Below are 22,642 nucleotides of genomic sequence, written 5' to 3'. Positions count from 1 at the left end.
AAAACTTACATGTGGTCAGTTATGACTAAATCTTCAGTAGTTAACTCAATTTTTACATATGTACACACCCATTCACTGCACCCAGATTGAGCTAAATGATATTTGCTGCAACCCAACTGGCTCCTTTGCACACTCCCCGTGTCAGTATTTCCCCAAAGGAAAGCACTTCTCTGACCTCCATCATCATAGACAAGGCATGCTTGTTACAAATTTTATCTAAAGAAAATGTCTTCTTTTTTTTGGTCTGGCTTTTTTCACTCAGCATGTTGCTTCATGTGACAGTAACTCATCCTTTTTTCATCGCTGCATATTATTCTGTTCGATGAATACACTGATTTATTGACGTATTCTCCTGTTGAGGGATTAGGGTCGCTCTCAGTTTGGGACTAGTATCAGTTAAGAAGCTGTGAACATTCATGTACGTATCTCTGGGTGGGCATACACACTCCTTTCTCCTAGATTTCTCTATTTTCAGGAACAGAAGTACTGTGTCATAGGATAGGCAGATACCAGTATTTCCTAGATTAGTAAAATACTGTCAAAGTTTTCCAAAGAAGCAGTACCAATTTATACTCCTACAAGCAATATGTGACAGTTCTGGTGGCTCTGAACCCTCACCAGCCCTTGAAACTATTGTTCCTATTGATTTGGACATTCTGGTGGGGGAAATGGATGTATCTTACTGTGCTTCAGTGCCGTATCTAGGCATCTAGAAACTAACATTCTAGCAACAAGAATCGCAGAATTTTACTTGCTGGGGGAAAGATCTCCATGATGTGACCAAAATGAAATTCCCAGGTTTGGAGAATATAAGGGACCGTCACTAGGTCATATCTACACGGATCAGCGGATGCTGCTCAGGGAAGTTGGGTTGGAGAGGCCACCAGTGGTAACAGGAGCATGTCATACAAAGACAATGATTCCAATAGGAATGTGGTACATGGTGGGAAGGCCTGGAGAGGAAAGAGAAGATAAATAAGGGAAGAAAATGAAGGGGAAGAGGAAGGAAGTAGGAAGAAGCTTCTGTTTGTCAAGAGGCTGCTAAGTGGCCAGAAATCAGCATTCAAACTGCTCTTAAAACAAAAACAACTCCTGCCTGTCTTTTCCTCTGCTGCTCAAGGCAGAGTAGAGGCCAGAAACCGTGTCCTTTGCAGGCTGTGATATGCAAACATTTTTCAGTTGCTGTCAGTCTAGGCTTTCTTTTCGTTAGTGGATGAGATGCTCCCCAGTTGCCCACTAAGTACTATCGGGAGAGGACAGGAAAGGCCTCACCGTGGAGGAATAGGGATAGAGGGGACAGCTGAAACCAGGAGCGAGCTGAAGACAAGGGCTGCTGCCTGGGAGGTCCCGGGCAAATGGGCAGAGAGACGGGACAAATAGGGCCCTGTTTGTGCACTGGGAGAGTCTCTGGGGCAGAGCTTCCTTGGGCTGACCGCCTCATCCTCCAACATATGGGGGCATTTGATGGCCCCTGTCAAGGGCTAGGAGGTTGGGGAGTGGCATGACGCCTAGCCCATGCTCTAAGTCTACTCCACACCACCCAGCTCACCCCCTCGACACTTCTCCATGGCCCTCCCACAACAACTTATAGATTGAAGGGAGGCGAGACTGGGCTGGGCGAGACTCTGCATGGGGAGTCTCTGGGGCTGCACAAAGTACACTGGGATAACCTCCAGCCAGGTCAGCGTGCAGTGGGACGTTCATTTTAGACACATATGTCATATTCCGTTGAATTATCCAAACCTCCCTGTGGGGTGGGTGTTAGCAGTATCCCCACTTTACAGATGTGAAGACCGAGACTGAGCATGTGTTGTAACACGCTCAAGGGCATGTTGCGAGGACGTGAAGGTGTCAAGAGTAAATCAGAATTCAAGCACAGACGCGCTCAACTCCAAAACCCATGCGGCCTGAGGCCAATGAGGAGACCAAAAGGAGCCGGGTCCTGTTCTTGTCTCAGCTGTTTTGTCCACTTGCTCTTACACCTTGACGCGTGGGTGCAGGTTGAATGACTAAACAAATGAATTAAGAAGAGTATGCAGAGTGGAAATGTAACACTTTTGTTTGTTTGCATTCGTTTCCTGAAACTATCAAGTCTTGTAACAGGCTTATGCACAGGTAGTTCTCTCTGCTGACAATCGTCCTCCCCTCTTTGCTGGTCTAGCTTGAACTCTAAAGTGTTGGCTTCCATAACACCTCTTCCAGGAAGCCCTCCTGAAGCACCCATCCCTTCTACCAGGCAGCCTCAGCTGCCTACCTAGTTCCTCTATCATAGCACTCCATGTGTCCCTCCAAACCACTCTCCCCCCTCATCTAAGCTCCATAACACAGGATGCTGTTTCGTTCTCCATAGCGTCCTTGGCACCTAATCCAGTGCCTGCCACACCGTAGGTTCTCAATAAATATTTGTTAAGGGAATAAATTATACATCCCCTTGCTTTGCTAGAGAAAACTTACATATCATTGCTGCTTTAAAATAACATCCCTTCACTCCCCATCACTTCTGTGCTGTTTGTTCAAAGAAATGAAAGTTTGATAGTGTTTTGCATTGCCAATGCTGAGGATATGCTGATGCCACTGAACTTTTCCGATCAGCTAACAAGCATCCCTGAGCATCCATAGTAAGCAGGAAGGCGAGCACAGTGTCACCTGGTGTTGCCCCACATGGGCCCCCTCCGATGTGTTCCCAGCATTGCCGCAGCAGCCCCCAATCTGACTCCACTGGATTAAAAGAGGATCAGAGCCTCCCCTGAGCAGCCAAGCAGCAGTGAGTACAGGTAGAAGCCAACTTTGTCCCCTTCCCTCGTGGGCTACAAGCAGCACAAAATTTGCCCTGGGCTCCTGGGACACAGCAGCTCCCCAAGCAGCCAGGTTCATTACAGAAGTTCCAGTTACTCTGATTCTAACTCAGACGCAGAGACGCAGACCCAGCCTCTGCTGCGCTTGTCCTGGAGATTAATGATTTTAATTTGATCTGAGGAATTCATACACGATGGTTCAAGTATCCTAATCAGTGCTGTCACTTGGTAAGCAGTCATAAAATCAAAGGTGGCCCTCCGAGATGGCTGCGATTTTCGGGGTGGGGTTGTTCTCAGCTCTGGCTCTGAACTCGTCTTCTTGAAAACGGCCAAAAAGCCAACTGCCCTCTATAAGATGACCCTGATATACTTTTTCAAGTTCAGCTGTCATTTACTGGCTGCAGGTGGAGGGAGAGCCCACGCACGCCATTCTTGCTTTCACACCTTTGTCCACATCTCATTCCCTGCTTCCTCGGGCTCATTGGGAATGCTTCCACCCTCTCATCTTTTGAATGTTAACCACCCCAGCAAATTCCTTTTGGGTCCCATCTCTTCTGGGAATATGCACCTGACAGCCTCCCCCCACCAGGGATCACATCCTCCTCGACTAAAACAAACTGCGTGTGCAACATTGTTTGTTTCTTAAACACATGCCCAGTTAACAATACAAAACTATATGTTTTATATCTTGTCTCCCCAAGTAGAATGCAGGATTCAAGCCTCAAATACCTTTATGTCCCTCCCAGAGTCTTGAAATCACTAGGTATTCAATAGCTGTTGAGAGAAGTTTTTTTTAATGAGAAGAAATTTTGCAGGCATCCTTTTATAATCTTATCTTTATTTGCCTCACACGTCTGCAAACCAAAACCATAATTAAGTACAAACCTAATGTGACCCTAACTCCAAAACACTGAGCATGACGTGTGTGTGCACTTGTGTGTATGCAGTAATCAGAACATTAGTGGTGCCTTCAAAATCTGAACACAAAGGCTGGGGCCACTCTGGCAAAGACATCTCCGTATTTCCTTCGGAATAACCAACGAGGAATTTGGAAAACCACCTCACATTCCTTTGACGATTTTTTCCTATATAAAAACCCCTTTCCCAGAGACTTGTCCCATATAAAACCCGTTCCCAGAGACTCTTGGGTGATCTGTTTCCTGTCAGCTCCTATGAACACGTGCATGTCAGTACCAAAGCTTCGACAAGTGTTTGAGCCACTTGCTGCTTTTATCTGTAACACCACACACTGCTTTCACCCTGTCGCTCTGAAACACCCACTGCCCTACAAACCCCTCACCCTACAACATTGTGTGTATACCGTTACCACTGTAACATAATTTTCAACCAACCTGTTTCACACATTATTGACCTGCATTATTAATTCAAGGGGAAGGGATGATAGATGTGCATTTAACACATGTGCAGCTGAATGTTTATCTACATCCTAGCTGCAGTCTGGAAGACCATTTAAAGCTATCTAGAATCGCCTCATTAATAGATGCTACCAGAAATAGGTGGAATGGCTTATTTATTTACCCAATGACCAATTTAATCTTTATAGAAATAGCCATACTTGTGAAGTCAGAAACATGTAAATTATGCTTCTGTTTTCTGTCTTGTTCACAAGGCTAATATGTTTGCTGATCTTTTGTACGTCTACATTTTTTCAGGGAAAGATGGAAACACTGTACATAAACACGTGACTCCAGAACTTTAAAAAAAAAAATTAAGATATAGGGCAACAAATAAGTTGAAACCAGGTGTGGCAAATTGTATTTTACAAAAATGGAGGTGATGATATCTTTCATCCTACAAGGACGTCTACAATGTGACCTTGAGAGTCCTGTCATTAAGAAGTAAGGTCTGTGTCCTCTCCTTGTTGGCTGGGCTCATGGGTCCCTTGTCAGCAAAAGAGCATGGCAGAAGCGAAAAGCCAACTTAGCCTCTGCCTTGTCCAGTGAAATGCCTGTACTTGGAGCCCTGAGCTGCTATGTAAGAAAGCCACCCTGGAACAGCCAGCCTGTGAGGAAGCCCCAACCACTGGGAGAAGCCACGTACAAGACTGGCAGTCCTGGTCTTCGTACTCTAAGCACCAGTCACGTACAAGAGTCCTGAGGACGTCCCAGCTCCCAGCAGTAGAGTCCTCCCCGGTAGAGGCCCCAGACATCATCAAGCAGATTCAAGTCACTCCCACCGTGTGCCCTTTTGGGATTTCTGACCCACAGAAACTATAAGCTTAATAAGATGGTCACTGTTTTACTCCACGAGATTTGGAGCTCTGGAGCAGTCGTAGCCGGAACACCCAGTAAGACTCTCTTCACATCAGGATTTTCCACATTGACCTGGGAGGTACTTAGGTCCCTTCTATAGCCCAAGACACCTCAGTAAAAGCAACCATCACATAGCAGCAGAATCACAGTGCTGTTCTAGAAGTCAAAAAGCATGCCTTCTGATTCCAGCTCTGTCACTAAAGAGATTTGTCACACTGAGAACAATAATATCTGCATGATGCTTTCACCTTCCACCAACATCCTTTCACATTGATAATTTAATTTTTCTTCCCCCAAACCTTGTGAACTAGAGCAACTGTTCATCTCCTTCAACTCCACTTTCCGCACCGTAAAAGGAAGACAATGTCTGTTCTCACTACTTTGTAAGGCTTTTGTAAAACTCAAATGAGGTATTGTAAGTGAATGCACAGCTGAAGGGCAAAAAATAAGGATTTGCCAGCCAGAGACAGAAATGTCGGCACAGACCAACATATTGATCACTGTTAGACTTACAGAGTCAGGAGCTACGCAAACACAGGTTGTCATATGGATTTCATATTCTTGCTACTCTGGAATAAATAAACTTGAATTAAAAAAACAAAAAACAAAAACCTCAAACCTGGAAGGAGATGCTTCCTTTTCCTGCCAAGCAATTCATGGAGACTGGGGGATTCTGTCCCTCTGTTCCCACTTTATCCATGGGATCCTTTCAAAGGATGGAGAGCACGGCAGGTGGAGGCCTATGTCTCATGTGCGTCTCAGGCATCCTGACTATGTTCACCAGGGCCACGTCCCAGACTGTAGAGCGCAAAGACCACAGCACCTGGTAACGCCTGCGTGTGCAGGAGGCAACGTGAGGGGAGAGAGCAAACGTGGATGAGTTGGAGAAAACAAATCCTGGTGATAAATCTCACATACATTCTTGCTTCATCTCCCAAGGGGCCTTTGTTTGGAACAAAGCTAAAGAGCTGACATGTTTCATGCCAACAAAGGGACTGATCTCTAAGATTGAGAAGGGAGGGTCAAATAGGAACGTGAATAGCCGAGGCATTGAACTCACCCGTGGGTCCCATGGCTCTGCTCAGAGAGAGCAAAGAACACTGTGCCAGGAGTCCGAAGACCTGGGTTAGCATCCCAGGTCTGCCACTGACTAATTCTGGGTAAGTCCAGATCTATGTCTTGCCCATCGCTATATCCCTGGCACTGGCATATCTGCATATACAAGAGGCCCAACAAATGTCTATCCAATCAATGAATGAGTTTCATTAATGTGATAGCTAAGATTTGGGGTTTTTCAATTAAATAAACTAAATCCAAACTCAAGTCCCGTCATTTACTATTGGTTACTCAACTCTCTCTGTGTGCTCATCTGGAAAATAGGGATAATAACCATACGTTCCTGTAGCAGGTGCAGCTGACATTCTGCCCATCCCTCTCCCCACTTCCCCTTGGCACAGCTGAGTTTCCAGCTGAAGCTGACAGCTTTCCACCTTAAACACCTGATCTCTTCCGTATCTGCTGGAGGGCTTTCTCTTGCATCAAAAGAGCCTGCTTTCCAGAGACAGAGGCAACTCCAAAATCTAGAGAGTATGTCCCATGCAGAATGTATGGCTCAATGCGCCAGCCTCTCCAGACTCTGGTCAGGCAGTTCTGACATGTGTTCTCCAGCAGGACTGAGGTTCAGAAACCTATTCATAAGCACCCCTTTCATGGGCTTTTCTACAGGTCTTACTTTCCCTTAAAGAAACTCAATTGCGCTTTCCAAATGAGCTACCTGCACCCAATCCTTGTCTCAGAGACTTCTTTTGGGTGTAGTGGGCTGAATTGTGTCCTCTCCAAATTCATATGTTGAAGTCCTAGCGCCCCAGTACCTCAGAATGTGACTATATTTGGAGACAGGGCCTTTCAAGAAGAGATTAAGTTAAAATGAGGTTGTTAGCATGGGCCCTAATCCAGTCTGACTGGTGCCCTTATAAGAGGAAAAGACACACAGAGAAAAGGCCATGTGAAAACACAGTGAGAGCACATCCATGCACAGAAAGTAGGCCTCAGGAGATTCCAAACCTGCTGACACCTCAATCTTGGACTTCCAGCTTCTAGAACTGTGAGAACATAAGCTTCTGTTAAGTGAGCCCCCAGTCTGTGGTATTATGTAATGGCAGCCCTAGAAGACTAATACAAGGGGAAGTCCAAAATAAGAGACCACCTCATGGAGTCATTATGAGGAATAAATAAGAAGACAGGACGTCTAAATTACCTAACACATGACTGGAGTAACTCAACATCTGTCCATTGTTGCTATCGTTACTAGGAGTAGTGGTGATGGTAGGAGCACAGACAGTGGTGTCATCACCATCACCACCTGTAAGACATAATCGCTCTACTCTGCTTCCTCCCAGGGCAGTTGGGGAAGGCAAAGAAGAGAACAGATATTGGGGTGCCCGGGTGGCTCAGGTCATAATCTCGCGGTTGGAGAGTTTGAGCCTCGCATCAGGCTCTCTGCTGTCAGCATGGAGCCCACTTTAGATCCTCTGTCCCCTATTCTCTCTGCCCCTCCCCAACTTGCACTCTCTCTGTCTCTCAAAAATAAATAAATAAACATTTTCCAAAAAAGAAGAGAATAGATATGGAAAGATAAGGGTTTAGCAAGCACTCACTCTTTCCCTGAGCAAACGTGTCAGCACCAACCCCAGGCACAGGCTAGGTGCTGGAACCACAGAGTACTGCACTATTTGGCCAGGACTGTGGATCCTAATCATGTGTGGCTCTTTATATTCAAATTATTTAAAAGCAAATAAAATTTAAAGTTCACTTTCTCAGTCACATTTCAAGTGCTCAAGAGCCACATGTGTCTGGTGGCTACTGCATTAGAAAGCAGAAAAAACATTCCCAGCATCAAAGGAAGTTCTATTGGATAGCCCTAGTAGAGAGGAAAAAATAAATTCCTACTCTGAATGACTCAATCAATTACAAATGCCATCCAATAATGATGATGTTTCTGGAAAATATACTCCAAAGTCCTTGCCGTGGGAGGTCAGTCTTTGCTTCCGAAGGACAGTACAGTGATTCCAGACATCCAGGTTTTGAGAATAGGCTGCTCCTATTCGAATCGCTGCCAATAACAGCAAGGACATTCTTTCATTCATATAACGCCATTGGATGCCTACTTTGTTTAAGTCACAATGATGGACAGCAGGGCGCATTAATATGGAAAAGCCACAGGTTCCAGTCCTCAGAAACTCACACTTGAGGTAGAGGGATAATAGGTATACACAGACAGCCACAATTTATAAAAGATTGAAAGTAACATCACATGAGAAGTGACTGTCCTCAGGGAAGCTAGCATGGCTGAGCACTTAACATGTGCCAGAATGGTGCCGAAGAGTTTCACAAACATGCTCTCACTGCATTTGAATAGTCACCATGGTAGTTATGCACTGTTATTATCTTTATTTTACAGAAAAAGAAAATGAGGCACTTTGTTAATCTTTTTAAGGACCAATCCCAGGGTCACACAGCTTATAGGTAGTGAACCCAAGCAGCCAGACCCAGGGCTAATCCTCTAAATCCCTAATAGTTAGGATGCCGCCAATGTGGCTCATAGTGGAACATGAGCAAGACTGAAATCATGGGAAGACCCATTTGGAAAAACAAAAGTTTATGCCCCCTCTCCTACAAACTTGTCTTAGTTAGGGTTTCCTCCAAAGCAGAGTGAGAGCCAAGGGCTAGGGTGCAAGTGTTTTATTTGGCAGATGATCTCGGGAAGCAAGAGTGAGGGAGGTAGAAAAACAGGATAGCGAAGGAGGAAAAACCAGTGTCACGGTGTATCACTGAGGTCACTGTCCTGAGCAACTGGGACTCTCTTCCACACCTACAGGGTATCTCTCACAGTTGTCCATTTAAACACAGGAGACTTTATCTGCCAACGTATATCCACCAGCTCCCAGACCTCATTGGCTAGTGTCAGTCCTCCTAACACCCCAAGAACATTAACATTACCCTTCTTCTAGTTTGCACTGCATGACAATGCAAACCCTGGTGACCTGAGAGCAGACCCAAGGCAGAATGCAGGAAGACACATCATACTTTGCAGGAAAGACATGCATACTGCATATCATGGAGTGAGTCTAAAATTTCCCAGGCACCTGCCAATGATTCAGAGGGAGAGGAGGGGATTGGACACAGGTGTCAGAGGTATCTACTGTATCATTCTAATTTCTCCCCTTTGGACTTACTCAATTGATTTTCCAAGCACATATTTGTGGCCAAGACATTTGAGATGCCCTGGCCAAGAAGACAGCAGTTTTGCCCTCATGGAGCTTACAGTCCAGTAGAAACTTATTTCTGACCAATTTTCAAACCAGAATCTCCCCAGTGTCCACCAAAGTGCTGGGACCTATGCTCGAGATCCATCCACTGCTGTACAAACTACTGAGTTCCTTTTCTGGTTACACAACCGCTTTCCCAGGAACTGGCTGTGTCCCAGCAGCTACTAAGCATTTTCCTCCCAAACTTTAGTTGGCAGAATTTCATTACTTTAACCTCATTTCAGCTACCAAAAAACATCATGAGCTTCTCCACTGGGCCCAAAACATTACTCAGAAAGAAATGAACATGAGAGAGAGAGGGGAACACACACAGAAGCAATATCATTACGATCGTCTGTTCCTGAGCCAGGATGCCTACATTGTCATTTCATCTTTGTGCACATTTACCCAAGGCCCTTCAGTTCCATTCTGAGTTCCAAAGTTTGAAGTTTTCTTGAGGGAAGAAGAAGGAAGATGAGAAAATCTACTTCATTAAAGTCTCAGGTTTTCACTTGAAGTTCGGCAACTTCCTTGTTATCCCTGAACTCCAGGGGAGGGATTTCTCAGCGAAATATTTTTTTTTTTTTAAGAGAAGGAGGGGAGGAGTCTAAAATCATGAAAATTAAAGCATTACATTAGAATCCAACTTCCGCTGAGGCAGAGCAACTCTAAAATCTCTTTCCAAAGGGAGCTGTGACTTGAAGCCTTCTGCAATAGGCGATTCGTGACCACTGAAACACAAGGATATATGAGGCACAGTCTCCCTCAAAGATCTGATGAAAGACTAATGAATTTGGTCACATCAATACTCAAGAATTTCTGATCCTCATTATATTGATTTCTATAGTATGTCTCTGATAATTCCCCATTGGTCAGCTTCCACTCCTACTACCACACCATTAGTTTGGTTAAATCCATAATTCAGAGATTTGTGCAAAAGAGATCAAAGTTTGTAGATTAGATATATATCCCATCAGCTTATTTTGTTCCATTGTTAAAACTGCCAGTCTTTGACATTACCTTACAATGTAGGCCACTGATCAGAATGGAGGTGGATGGATCAGGAAAACCAGTCCTCAGTATAGCCAAAACATATGTCTCACCATGGCAAGGTCAGGAGCATCTCACACTGTCATCTTCACAGGTGTAAATGATGGTTATCTGTCTGGGTCTATCTGGGTGGGACCCAGCAAGAGCCTACATTAAGTCTGGAAACCTCTTTTCCAATCACAAGGACAAAACTTGCCACAAGACAAAAACTTGTAAAAAGCCTATAGCCACATCCCTAAGGGCCGCCTGGTTTTTGGTTAGTGGATGTCGTTGGCAACCTTTAGATGGCTCTTCAACTCAAAGAACATTCCAATCTTTTTTTCCCATTACATCTCACTTGGAATCTAGCCCTATGTGTTTTCCTGTCATCACCAAACCATTTCTCATGGCAGAAATAACTGTTCCTCAGAAGTTCCACGAAAGAGCAGTAAATCTATATCCTCCTGACTATTCTTAAGATATGTCACCTATGAGGTTAAACAGAGCGAAAAGTTAACCAAAATCACATAAATAGTGTCATAAACGCAATAAGAAAAAGAAATGCAATAGAAGCATTAGAAAACAGTGCTTCTATTTCTAATACAGTGCTTGTATTAGAAAACAGTGATAGTTCACTGTTTGCAGATGATATGATGACTGAACTGGAAAATCTAAGAGAGTTTTAGGATTCAGAAGTAGCTCCATCAAAGTAGTCAAAAGGAATATCAGCACTTAAAAATCAGTAGTTTTGGGGGGCACCTGGGTGGCTCAGTTCATTAAGCACCCGATTCTTGATTTCCATTCAGGTCATGATTTCATGATTCACAGTATAGAGCTCTGTGCTGGTGTTGCGGAGCCTACTTGGGATTCTCTTTTTCCCTCTCTTTCTGCCCCCCCCCCCCGCTTTCACTAAACAAACAAATATTAAAAAAAAAATCAGTAGCTTTCCTGCACACCAAAGCTATCTCATCACAAAATATAATGGAACAATAGATTCTGTTTACAATAGAAATATAATTATGAAACTAGCTAAGAATAATGCCCACAAAAATTTCCAAAACTTCATGAAGAAAATAAAAACTTAAAGGTATAAAATAAGACTTAATTAAAGGCCCGGAAATTCTATCGCAAGGTATTTGTCTTAGAGCAAATAAGTATCTGTGTACAACAACTCATGTTTTACATTGTTCTTTGCAATACAGAAAAAATTAAAAACAACCTAAATCTTCATTAGGAGATGATTAATTAAATAAACTATGGAACAACAGTACTAAGAAAAAGATTGAGTACTAACAGAAAAATCTATAAGATTTTTATGATAGCTAAGGAGAAAAAGTAAGCTGTAAGATAATAAATACAGAACAATCTCATTTACTAAATAGAATATGTACAAAACACAAAGGTATATTTTTCTTTATGAATATATAGAATGTTTGGTATATACATATAGAGTATTATATATAACAATATATACAATGAGACTTTTATCTATTTTCTTGAATAGTTCCACGATTAAGATCAAATTTATACATTGCTTACTAAAAATAATGTATTTTCAAAAGGCAAAGAAAGACAAGAAAGACTGAGTGTAGCTTTGTACTCCTTTGGTGTCTGCTCAGGTCCCCCTTTCCCATTTTTCTCCTGGTCAGTACCCCACAAGGGCTGAGTCCTACAATGCAGAAAATGCAATACCATGGAGCATGGAATCTTCTTCCTGAATGGTTTCTGGGGGGCCAGTTGACCGAATCTACAAGTTCCTGAACTGTAGATGAACTGAATCTCAACCAAAGGAAAATGGGAGTCAGGAGACTGGGAAAGAATTTCCCTGAGAGGCCAAAACCTTCCCAATGCCAGATGTTGATCAGCCTTTTCCCTTGCTTGGGATGCCCTCTTTTCCACATAGGTAACAACACTAAATACTTCTTGAGCACTTACTCTGTACAAACCATTGTGCCAGGGGCCTTGGAGGACCCAAAGAGTCAGTAGAGCCATAGTCTTTGTCCTCATGGCATCTACTACTACCATAGCAATCCTGTTGGAGAGAACAGGCAGAGTGGAAGTCCAAAAAAGCAAGAGTTAACCAAGACATGAGATCAGGAAATAGGAGGGGCACCTGGATGGCTCAGTCGGTTAGGTGTCCGACTTCAGCTCAGGTCATGATCTCATGGTCCATGAGTTCAAGCCCTGCATCGAGCTCTGTGCTCACAGCTCAGAGCCTGGAGCCTGCTTCAGATTCTGTGTCACCCTCTCTCTCTGCCCCTCTTCCCCTCATGCTCTGACTCTCTCACACAAAAATAAGTAAATATTTTTTTAAAAGTCAGGAAATAGGAGAAGTGATGGGGCAGAGGAGGACCAATCACTCTCACCTATGCTCTCAGGTCTAATCACAGAACCTTCTCAGCTTACCCCATCTGAACTCCTGCCACTTATTACAAAGCCTCCTAATTCCTATTTTCCTTTTTAATAGGAAGAACCAAATTTTCTAATGCCAGGCACAGTGCTCTGCACTTACTTGCATTATCCCACTCACTATTCACAATAGTGAGGTGCAATTATTTCCCCCACGTCACAAATACGGCAACTGAGGCAAGAACAATTAGGTTACCCACCCAAAGTCACAACGCTTCATGGGCTTAGCAAGGATCGACTTCTCCTTATATGGATAGACTATCATAGTCTCAGGGAAACCAAGAGAGGGACAGCCTAAGGGAGGCCTCCAATGGCAAAGAAAAAAATCCTTGGGAAAGAACAGAAATTGCTGCTGGTCCTGAAAAAAAGGAGACCCAACGAACCAATGACTTGCTATTTCTAGGTATTTAAAGTTGCCCAGCTGTCATAGCAACAAGTGCAGTGTGAGTGCTTACGCTCCCTCCCAGGAAAAATATTTATGACTCTACTAAAGACACATGCTCAGTGCCTCATGTAAACAGTGACAGGCATTTTGCTGTCTTCCTGAGAAAATACATCTCTGTTTTCCTTGTCATTTTAAGTGCACAATTCCCATTTATTCCTCTCTTGGGGCAGGGAGAAGAGGGGATGAGAAGGAGGACAGAGTTGAGTTTCTGGGGACCGTTCTGGTTTAGAGTTTGAAGACACTACTCCAGCAAAGCTCAGAATTACACTGAGTATTTCCCCCCTTGGTCTTCTCTCCCTCCCACTTTGCTCTTCCTCACGTGTCACTCTACTGTGACCACAATTCTAAGTACTTTTGTTCACCAAATGACTGCTGTGTAGACTGTAATGATTCACTCTACTGAGCACTGGGAAAGTGCACAATCTGTGTGTGTGTGTGTGTGTGTGTGTGTGTGTGTGTGTGTGTAGGCAGGCAGTGGGGGGAGCTGTCTAGAGCTGGAGTCCCTAGAATTCCACCTTGCAGCAGAAAAGTATTCTAGGGCAATTAGCTCAAAAAAAATTGGCTTTATTGCAAGCTGTTGGAATTCTGGATCTGAGCACCTGAAATGGGAAATAACACATGGAATGGAAAACAGAGGGGAAAATTGTTGGCTGAGTTTGGCATTGCAGATGAAGAAAAGGAACTGGAGTTGTGTCTCAAGGGACAGGGAAAAGGACAGCACACACTGACCTGGAATGAGCAAGGCTTAGAGGCAGTAGACGGGGAGCCAAAGGTCAACTCAAATTGAAGCCCTGGTCAGACCAGCCCATCAGCATGTGAAGCATGTTTTTCAAGGAACTTTGTACAGGGGGCTGAATTTTGTCTGGAGATCATCATCAAATCCGTGTAAGGTGAAGAGACAGATCCTCAGCAGCCAAGACCATCTCTGTCAATCAAGCCTCACTCAGGTCCCAGGAGGAAAAGGCCAAGGGAAGATATTGGCTCTCTGAGATTAGAACAAGTGCCAGAAATGCATTTGCTCCATGGTGGTCTCCTGCTAATTTTGCCAGCCTATACTCTGTTCCCTCTTATTCTGGCAACTCACCTTGGTTTTTGCTGAGCAAACATAAGCCTGCATGTGCACACATGCGCATGTGTGCGTGTGCAGACACGCACGCACATACACACACACACACACACACTTAGTTCATTTCAAGTTCAGCTTGACCTCGTCCTCAGCTCCAAGGATGAGCATGGACTCAGGTCTGACCAATCAGACACTATTTTCCACTGGTTATGGGGACTGATTAAAAAATGAGCACAGGATGGATATCCCATTTGACTCCTGAGTCCACTCTCCATCCCTCTGCGCCCTGCTTTGTGCAAGAAAGAAGGAGATGGGGTGCCTGGGTGGCTCAGTCAGTTAAGCGTCCAGTTTCAGCTCAGGTCATGATCTCATGGTCCGTGAGTTCGAGCCCCGCGTCGGGCTCTGTGCTGACAGCTCAGAGCCTGGAACCTGCTTCCGATTCTGTGTCTCCCTCTCTCTGCCCCTCTCCTGCTCATGCTCGTGCTCTCTCTCTCTCTCTCTCTCTCTCTCTCTCTCTCAAAAATAAATAAACCTTAAAAAAATTAATTTAAAAAAGAAAAATAAAGAAAGAAGGAGGAGGAAGGAGTTCAAGAGTAAGCTATGTATTCACCTGGGTTCACTGCAACTGTTAACCAAAGGTCATAACTCCTGGCAGACAGCCCTTTCTGTTTTCAAGCCTAGGAATAATAATAAGACCTCAGTGTTATGACCCCAGAGTTCCCTGTAGTTTTCCTACACACTGCCCATAGTTTGAGAATAGTCCTTTCATTCAACTCTCCTCAAATCATCCCATTCCTATTTCCTGGTGAGACCCTGACTGACATAGCCATAACTGGCAAGCAGAAACAAGAGACTGCTCAAGACTTTGGGTGAGACTATTGGGAAAAGGATTTTATACTAAGGGTCTAATGCAAGCTAAAGCTGGTGTGGGGAAAGCTGCCTAAGGATGCAGCCAATGTGGAGGAGAACTGAGCCAGGAGGCAGGGAGAAGAGGAGAGGGACTCGTTCTGACACAACTCTTTGAACACCTGAATCCAGTTGTGTGTGAAGACTGTCTATTCCCTGGACTTTCCATTACACCAGACTATTTTTGCTTAAGCAACTTCGAGCGCATTCTTTCACATGCAAATAAAAGAGTCATGACTTATCCATTATCCTCACATCTACTGTGTGGTCCAACCTGGATTGATGGGCACAGTTATCTTCAACATAGGATAAGTGACTGTGATTGTACTTGTACTCAGACGTCCTTGGAGAGGCATAAGCAGGCCAACGGGAAAGACAGGAAGAGACATAAAAGCTGTCAGCACCCCATGGTTCCTAGAAATGGAACCTGGATGTCAGCACATTATAGAGTTCAATTGCTTCCTATTACAGAAGAGGTAAGCAAGGTCAAGAGGCACGACATGACGCAGCCAGAACTGGAACTGGGACTTCTGCCACCCCGAGCCACGGAGAGTGGAAACTATTTTTCTCTGAGCCCAAATGTCAAACATGAACAACTCACATGCGAAAGCATTTGCGGTTTGGAGCCACCACAAGAGTTAAACCTTTGTCCTTGAAACTTCTAAAAAGCTCAATTTTTCAGAGACAGGTTGGCCCCATATTTCCAGAGTTGGAGGCATCTGGAGGAGGGAGACGGATTCCAACATCAAAAAATCTGGTATTGGTTTCCCAGGCTGCGTGGCTTCCAGTGTGCAGGGGGCTTTCAAGAGGCTAGGAGTATGTCAGGAGACACAGCCACACACAATCTAATTTCATCTTGATGGCTCTCACACTGCCGCTGCTACAAACAGTTCAAAGAAGGGGGAAAGAAGTTTATCGTTCTACTTTTGTTTTTACCAACCAGACATGTAAAAATAAACAAGAGCTGCTTGCTAAGGTGAAATGTTAGTTAAAACCACATGGAATATGGATTGAAATGTCACAAAGTTTTGCTTTTTTTCCTGTAGAGCATTCTAACTAGGTGAACCCCAAATCACATTTGTCAATCTCTATTTAAAACTGGAAAAGGCTTTCAGGGCCAAATATTAGAATTTTCTGGATTGGAGGCTGTAGTTCTACAGCCTCTGAAGAAATGTACATGAACACACGGAAAAAAAAAATCATATTAAGCATTCACAAAATTCAACACTAATATATGTTTAGAAAAGAATTCCAGCAACATTGGAATAAGAGTCTTCTTAGATGTGATAAAGCTAGTCTCCCAAAGTCCTATATCAAATACCATTCTTAATGGTTAAATATTAAAAATATTTGCATTAAGGCTATGAAATATAAAAAGAGACCCATTACTATGGCTTTTGTGTCACATTGCTTTTCAGAGCCTAACTAAAATAATAAGACAAGGGAAAAAGGACAAAGAGTGAGAAGAATGTGGCAGAACTATCATAATTTACGGTCGATGTGTTCATCCTCAAAAAAATCCAAGGGAAAAATGGTGACATTACTATAACTAATGATAGAGTAGTCTTTAACACCGGCAATAGCAAAATTATTATTTAAAAACTGATAAAAAATCAAGGTAACTATATGAGTATGTGGTTATCTGCACAATGTGTGGGTCTGCTGCCGATACTCCCTCTTACTAGCTCTGGGTAACTGGATACAATACTTAAATTCCCCAGTTGCCTCATCTGTAAAACAATTTTTAAAATATTGGGCTCATATATTTGGGACTTCCTCAACTTACCGGCCCAACCCGGGAGCGCTGCAAAGACGGAGTGGTGACCATTGGCTGTATGGGTTTCCCAAATGTGGGAAAATCCTCGCTGATCAACGGGCTGGTGGGGCGGTAGGTCGTGAGTGTCTCCAGAAGCCCCGGCCATACCCGATACTTTCAGACCTACTTTCTCACCCCCTCTGTGAAGCTCTGTGACTGACTGCCCTGGACTCATATTCCCCTCCCTCTGCCCAGGCAGTTGCAGCTGCTGGCGGGGATCTACCCCATCGCCCAAACCCAGGAGCCATACACCGCAGTGGGCTATCTGGCCTCTCGAATCCCTGTGCAGGTCCTGCTTCACCTGCGCCACCCAGAGGCCAAGGATCCCTCAGCAGAACATCCCTGGTGTGCCTGGGACATCTGTGAAGCCCGGGCAGAGAAACGTGGTTATATGATAGCCAAGGCAGCCCGGAATGATGTGTACAGAGCAGCCAATAGCCTCCTGCAGCTGGCACTGTATGGCCGCCTCAGCCTGTGTTTTCAGCCGCCAGGCTACAGTGAACAGAAAGGCAACTGGGAGTCCCATCTGGAGACCACAGAGCTGGTGGTTTTGCAGGGCAGGGTGGGGCCAGCAGGTGACGAGGAGGAGGAAGAAGAAGAGCTGAGCAGCTCCTGTGAGGAGGAGGGACAGGAGGACCGAGATGTGGATGAGGAGGGGGAAGGGGATGAGGACACCCCAACTTCAGCTCCAGGGTCCAGCCTGGCTGCCCGAAACCCTTAACGCCCTACTGGGTGAGGACGAGTGCTGAGTCCTTGCCCTGTGCCATCTGCTCCATCCAGTATCTCTGCTTTTGGACTGACCTGAGGGTACCTCCCCTCTGCCATCCCAATTGTGAATAAAGATTGTCTGCATTGTAAAAAAAAAAAAAAAAAAAAACCTATGGCACTAGCATGAAGTCTGAAATGCAGTAACTGTTCAATATTAGATGCCTTCTCCTTGAAGATGATTGGTCATATGGCTCTTCGTTATATGCAGAGAGCTAAATAGATGCCTTGAATCATTGAAGAAGACATTCTGTTCAACTAACACAGGAACTCCCCATCTCATCCTCAATTAAAACCACAACCCAAGTGCTACCAAGGAAGAAGAAAGAAATGTAAGTCATTTGTGGTTTTGTTCAACAGCCAAAGTGGGCAAAAAACATCAAAGACCCCTCAGGCTCTCTATTTCGTGTCATTCTGATGGCAATGTAGTAACTTCTCTTGGAAAGGCCTTACCTACCAAGCAAGGAAGATACTTTTTTTGTGCTCTCTATATTTGTTCCATGGTATTTGAAGTTCTGTGCAAAACCTGTGGAGGAATTTTTCAGCGGCCTATGAAATGAGGGTGGCTTTAACAAGACAACTGAAAATTTGAATAAACGTTTAATTATCTACAAAATTTAATATTATGCCACTCTTTTTCATAACTAGATTTCATTAAAAATTTTTCACTTTATGGAAAAACAACATTTTGGCTAGATTTTTCTCACTACACAAGTATGAATACATACTCCGAGGAATTCATACAACAATTGCGGACTAATTCTAAATTGGATGCCAAGTACCCAAATCACCTTAAAGGCAAAAATGATTCAAACATCCTTTCAAAAATTTTTCAACAGAAAGTGATATCGAATGTTAGATAGGATGCTTTTTAATTGATCTGATACACTGTAAGGAAAGTCAGCTACAAAAGGAAGAGCTGGCCTAGGGTTTGGAAAAGAGTTAGAACAGCTGCTAGCAAATCACTTCCCTTAAACTCAAAGAGGTATTAGAAAGATCAAAGAGCATTCTAGGAAATGATGGGCAAAAGGTGCAATACATAACTCAGAGAAATGATACCCCGTACCTCATCCTCTACACCTTTGTTCAGAAACCAGTGGCATTGCCAACTGCATTAATTCTGTGGATTGTGCTATTTTATTTGCTTTACACATGTCTGTCCCACTCACCAAGTAAGACAATAAAATCCCTGAGGTCAGGATTCATAACCACTGTCTCCTTTTATCTCACCTTGGGACATGTAGCAATCATTCAGTATTTACTTCCAAAAACTGAGAATTAAAAGAAGCAAGCACTTTCGAACACATCTTAAAAAAAAAAAAAATCCTTCCAAGATTGTTACTAACAACATATGAAAAGAATCTGAAACTTTGAATTGTAAAACGTGGCTGTGAAATTACATTTTCATGAACATCTATTGTTTCTTTGTTCTGTGCCTGAAAATATGTTTCTCCCTGGGATATTAGCATATAACAAATAAATCCTAAAGTACCTTATTTTCCTGCCCAAATGCAGTACTTAACTCTGGTTGATTTCTTAGCTAAAATTACTTACAGGAAGAAAAACTGCCTAAGTGTCTTTGATTATTATAGAATATCTGAGCCCTCATCAAGCAATGCCAACCGTGCTACACAAAAAAACAAAACACACCTCAAATGGCATTGTACTTAAATATGATGATGCTTCACAGTTTGTTTTTGATGAGGAAAACAAGAATTATTATTACTTATATGGATTCCCACCTAAGGATTAATCTTGCTCTATGGATTTCATAACGATGGCATTTATAGCTGTGCTTTTCATAATGAAGGGAAAATCCAGCATCAAACAAGCAATTTGCAATAGTTTATGCACTCCCCCACCTCTGTGAGAGGAGGAGAGTCAACTATTCCAGCTATGATTTTCTAAGATTTTTGTTTCCTAAAGAGGAATTTACCTGAGCTCCCAGAGGGAAGAGATGTGTGCTCAACAAACCCAAGTCACAATGTCCCGGACCATGACTGCAACTGTAACATTTCTTTTGTTTCATTTATTTGTTTGTTTGTTTGTTTGCCACAAAAACAACTCAAGAATAGTCTCAGGCTTCTGTTGGAGAACAGGAAAGAACCAACTGTATCAGCTGTAGTTCCATCATCCGTCCCCAGCACCAAACCCCACCAAACAACACACACTAAACCAGAATGGAAATGTTTGCAAAAGATGGAGAACTGAGCAGTACCATGAACTGGGTCATTGGCATCTTTGAGGAAACCAGGACAAAAGAAAGAGGGGGTTGTTGTCTTAGCTAAATTATTCCTCCCGAGCTCTGTGCTCCTAAGAATAGCTTCTATTAATCAGTTTCAAATGACCTCCAGAATCTCCCAGCCCAACCTGACACTTGGGACACCTGCAATTCCTGAGGTCAGTGGTGTCCAATCTACTCACCACCACAGGGATTTCTCATTCTCTTCTTCTACCTTGCTCATCCACCAAGATTTCAAAGATTGTGTTCATTAAAAAAAAAAAAAAAAAAAAAAGCACTCGTTACATCCAATTAATTAATTAATTTCCACTTCTAATTAAACAGACACAGATAACCACCAAGCAGCATGTCTGAGCAGCATGAGATAAGCAGGGATATCACATTACCATACTGAGTTGGTTTAACTACAGCCCAAAATAAACAATTCTGAGGTCCCTAGCACATGCTATTTCAGGGAGGCTAAAGGTAGTATTCTCACTAGGTTTTCTGAAATACAGAAAATGACTTAGAAACCCTAAGCTTAGGAGCACTGCCTCAGAGTCCCCACGGAAAACTGTGCTGGGGGGGGTCCATCCTATAGGACCCATGTGAGCATTGTGACCTCCCCCTCATGTAGATGTCCCAGTGGCTAAACTTGTGTGGATGACTATATCTCAAGATCTTACTGAATATTAAGCATTGTACTGAAAGCTTTCCAAACACTGTCTGAAATGACCATCAGAATAACTCCATGAAGTAGGGATTCCATCATTTATTCATCTACCAACTTAACGAAAATTTATAGAGCATTTATAATATGCAAAGTGCCGTCTGGGCCACTAGGAAATCATCTAAATAGTACTATTTAGGGGCGCCTGGGTGGCGCAGTCGGTTAAGCGTCCAACTTCAGCCAGGTCACGATCTCGAGGTCCGTGAGTTCGAGCCCCGCGTCGGGCTCTGGGCTGATGGCTCAGAGCCTGGAGCCTGTTTCAGATTCTGTGTCTCCCTCTCTCTCTGCCCCTCCCCCGTTCATACTCTGTCTCTCTCTGTCCCAAAAATAAGTAAACGTTGAAAGTTCTTTAAAAAAAAAAAAATAGTGCTATTTAGATCATATGCTCAAGAAAGTTATCACTGACCCCCTGCCTTTTGATCTAAGACCTTAAGGTATTAAACCTGCTTTGACAAGTGAGAAACTGAGGTTCAGAGAGGTTTAGCAAAGAGCCCAACATCACATATCTCCTGAGTAAAATTCTAACTCAGGAGTTAGAGTTGTCAATCTCCAAACCTGTCCGCTTTCTGCTACACCTTGTTGCCTCCCAAGAGGACCTGATAAACACTCCAATTCTGCTCTACATAAGAGGCTGTTGTATTAGAAGTTTCAGCCCAGTTAGGGTGTATAGGGAAGAAGATGTTGCCAAAAAGAGAGATGAAAATAAAGAAATAAAATTTATAATTTTCATTTATGATTAGATAAACCATATCCAGTGGTAAGGGATCTACATTTCTCTTTCTTCATTTCTTTAATCCTTCCCAATTTTTCATGAAAATCAAAATGTCCATTTATTTTTTTCTCAAGGAAAGTAACAAATGGAGTTCTGATTTAATCTCTAGGTACAATAGATTTGCAGAGCCTATCTTTTAAGATATGAAAGACATATGTCCTCAGCAAAATCTAGACCTCTATCCCACACCCCCCAACTATCTCCATAAAGTAGATTCATTAAAAAAAAAAAAAACCTGGGGCGCCTGGGTGGCGCAGTCGGTTAAGCGTCCGACTTCAGCCAGGTCACGAACTCGTGGTCCGTGAGTTCGAGCCCCGCATCGGGCTCTGGGCTGATGGCTCAGAGCCTGGAGCCTGCTTCCGATTCTGTGTCTCCCTCTCTCTCTGCCCCTCCCCCGTTCATGCTCTGTCTCTCTCTGTCCCAAAAATAAATAAACGTTGTAAAAAAAAAAACCTCAAAAGAAAAAGTGTTCTTGTTGGCTGATTGGGTAATACAGCAAACTGCCTTGATTACAAATGACATTTGGAGAGGTTCTCTCTTCCACTTGGTCATTTTCTCTGAGTGATAAGGTGTTCATTCAGGACACTTCCAAGAGACCAGTCCTAAGGCAGTGAGTTATCTCGATTGATTGTTCACAGGACACTTCCAAGAACGGTTTTATTGAATCCAGGTTTTACTGAAGCTGAAGCACCCAACTATCTTTGAGCACCACAGAAAAAAGTTCTTCCAGTAAATGAAAGGCCATTAGCTTAGAAAGTGAAGCAGGGAAGGCAGTACGTCAGGGGGAGAACAAAGCCTCATCTCTGAGCGCACAGGAAAGAACTGAAGTTCAATTTAAAGAAGGAAGCTCTGTTAAAAACGTGCAGGCACCATGATCAGGAAAGATTGATCGTGGCTATTCCTGCTTCTCTTTTCAAAATGGGACAGCTATTAATTCCTCTGATGTACAGGTAGAAAAGCAATCCATCCAATTTGACAATAGTCTAATACAAAGAAGGAGCAGAAACCCAAGACTCCTAAAAGAAGATGTGACTCCGACATGATTCTTCCATGATGGCCTTTAGTGATCTTCCCTTTTGGCACCCCCTTAATGGTATGCTATTGTTAA

General features: G+C 43.4%; 1 pseudogene; it reads left to right on the top strand.

The window, feature by feature from the left end:
- The first annotated feature begins 17,014 nt into the window (after positions 1 to 17,014).
- On the top strand, positions 17,015 to 17,923 carry LOC115526881 (annotated as a pseudogene).
- The last annotated feature ends 4,719 nt before the right edge of the window (positions 17,924 to 22,642 follow it).

Source organism: Lynx canadensis, chromosome D2 (genome assembly GCF_007474595.2).
Source record: "Lynx canadensis isolate LIC74 chromosome D2, mLynCan4.pri.v2, whole genome shotgun sequence".
NCBI classification, from domain to species: domain Eukaryota; kingdom Metazoa; phylum Chordata; class Mammalia; order Carnivora; family Felidae; genus Lynx; species Lynx canadensis.
The sequence above is the reverse complement of the archived record's forward strand: the minus strand, read 5'-3'. Positions and strand labels throughout refer to the sequence as shown.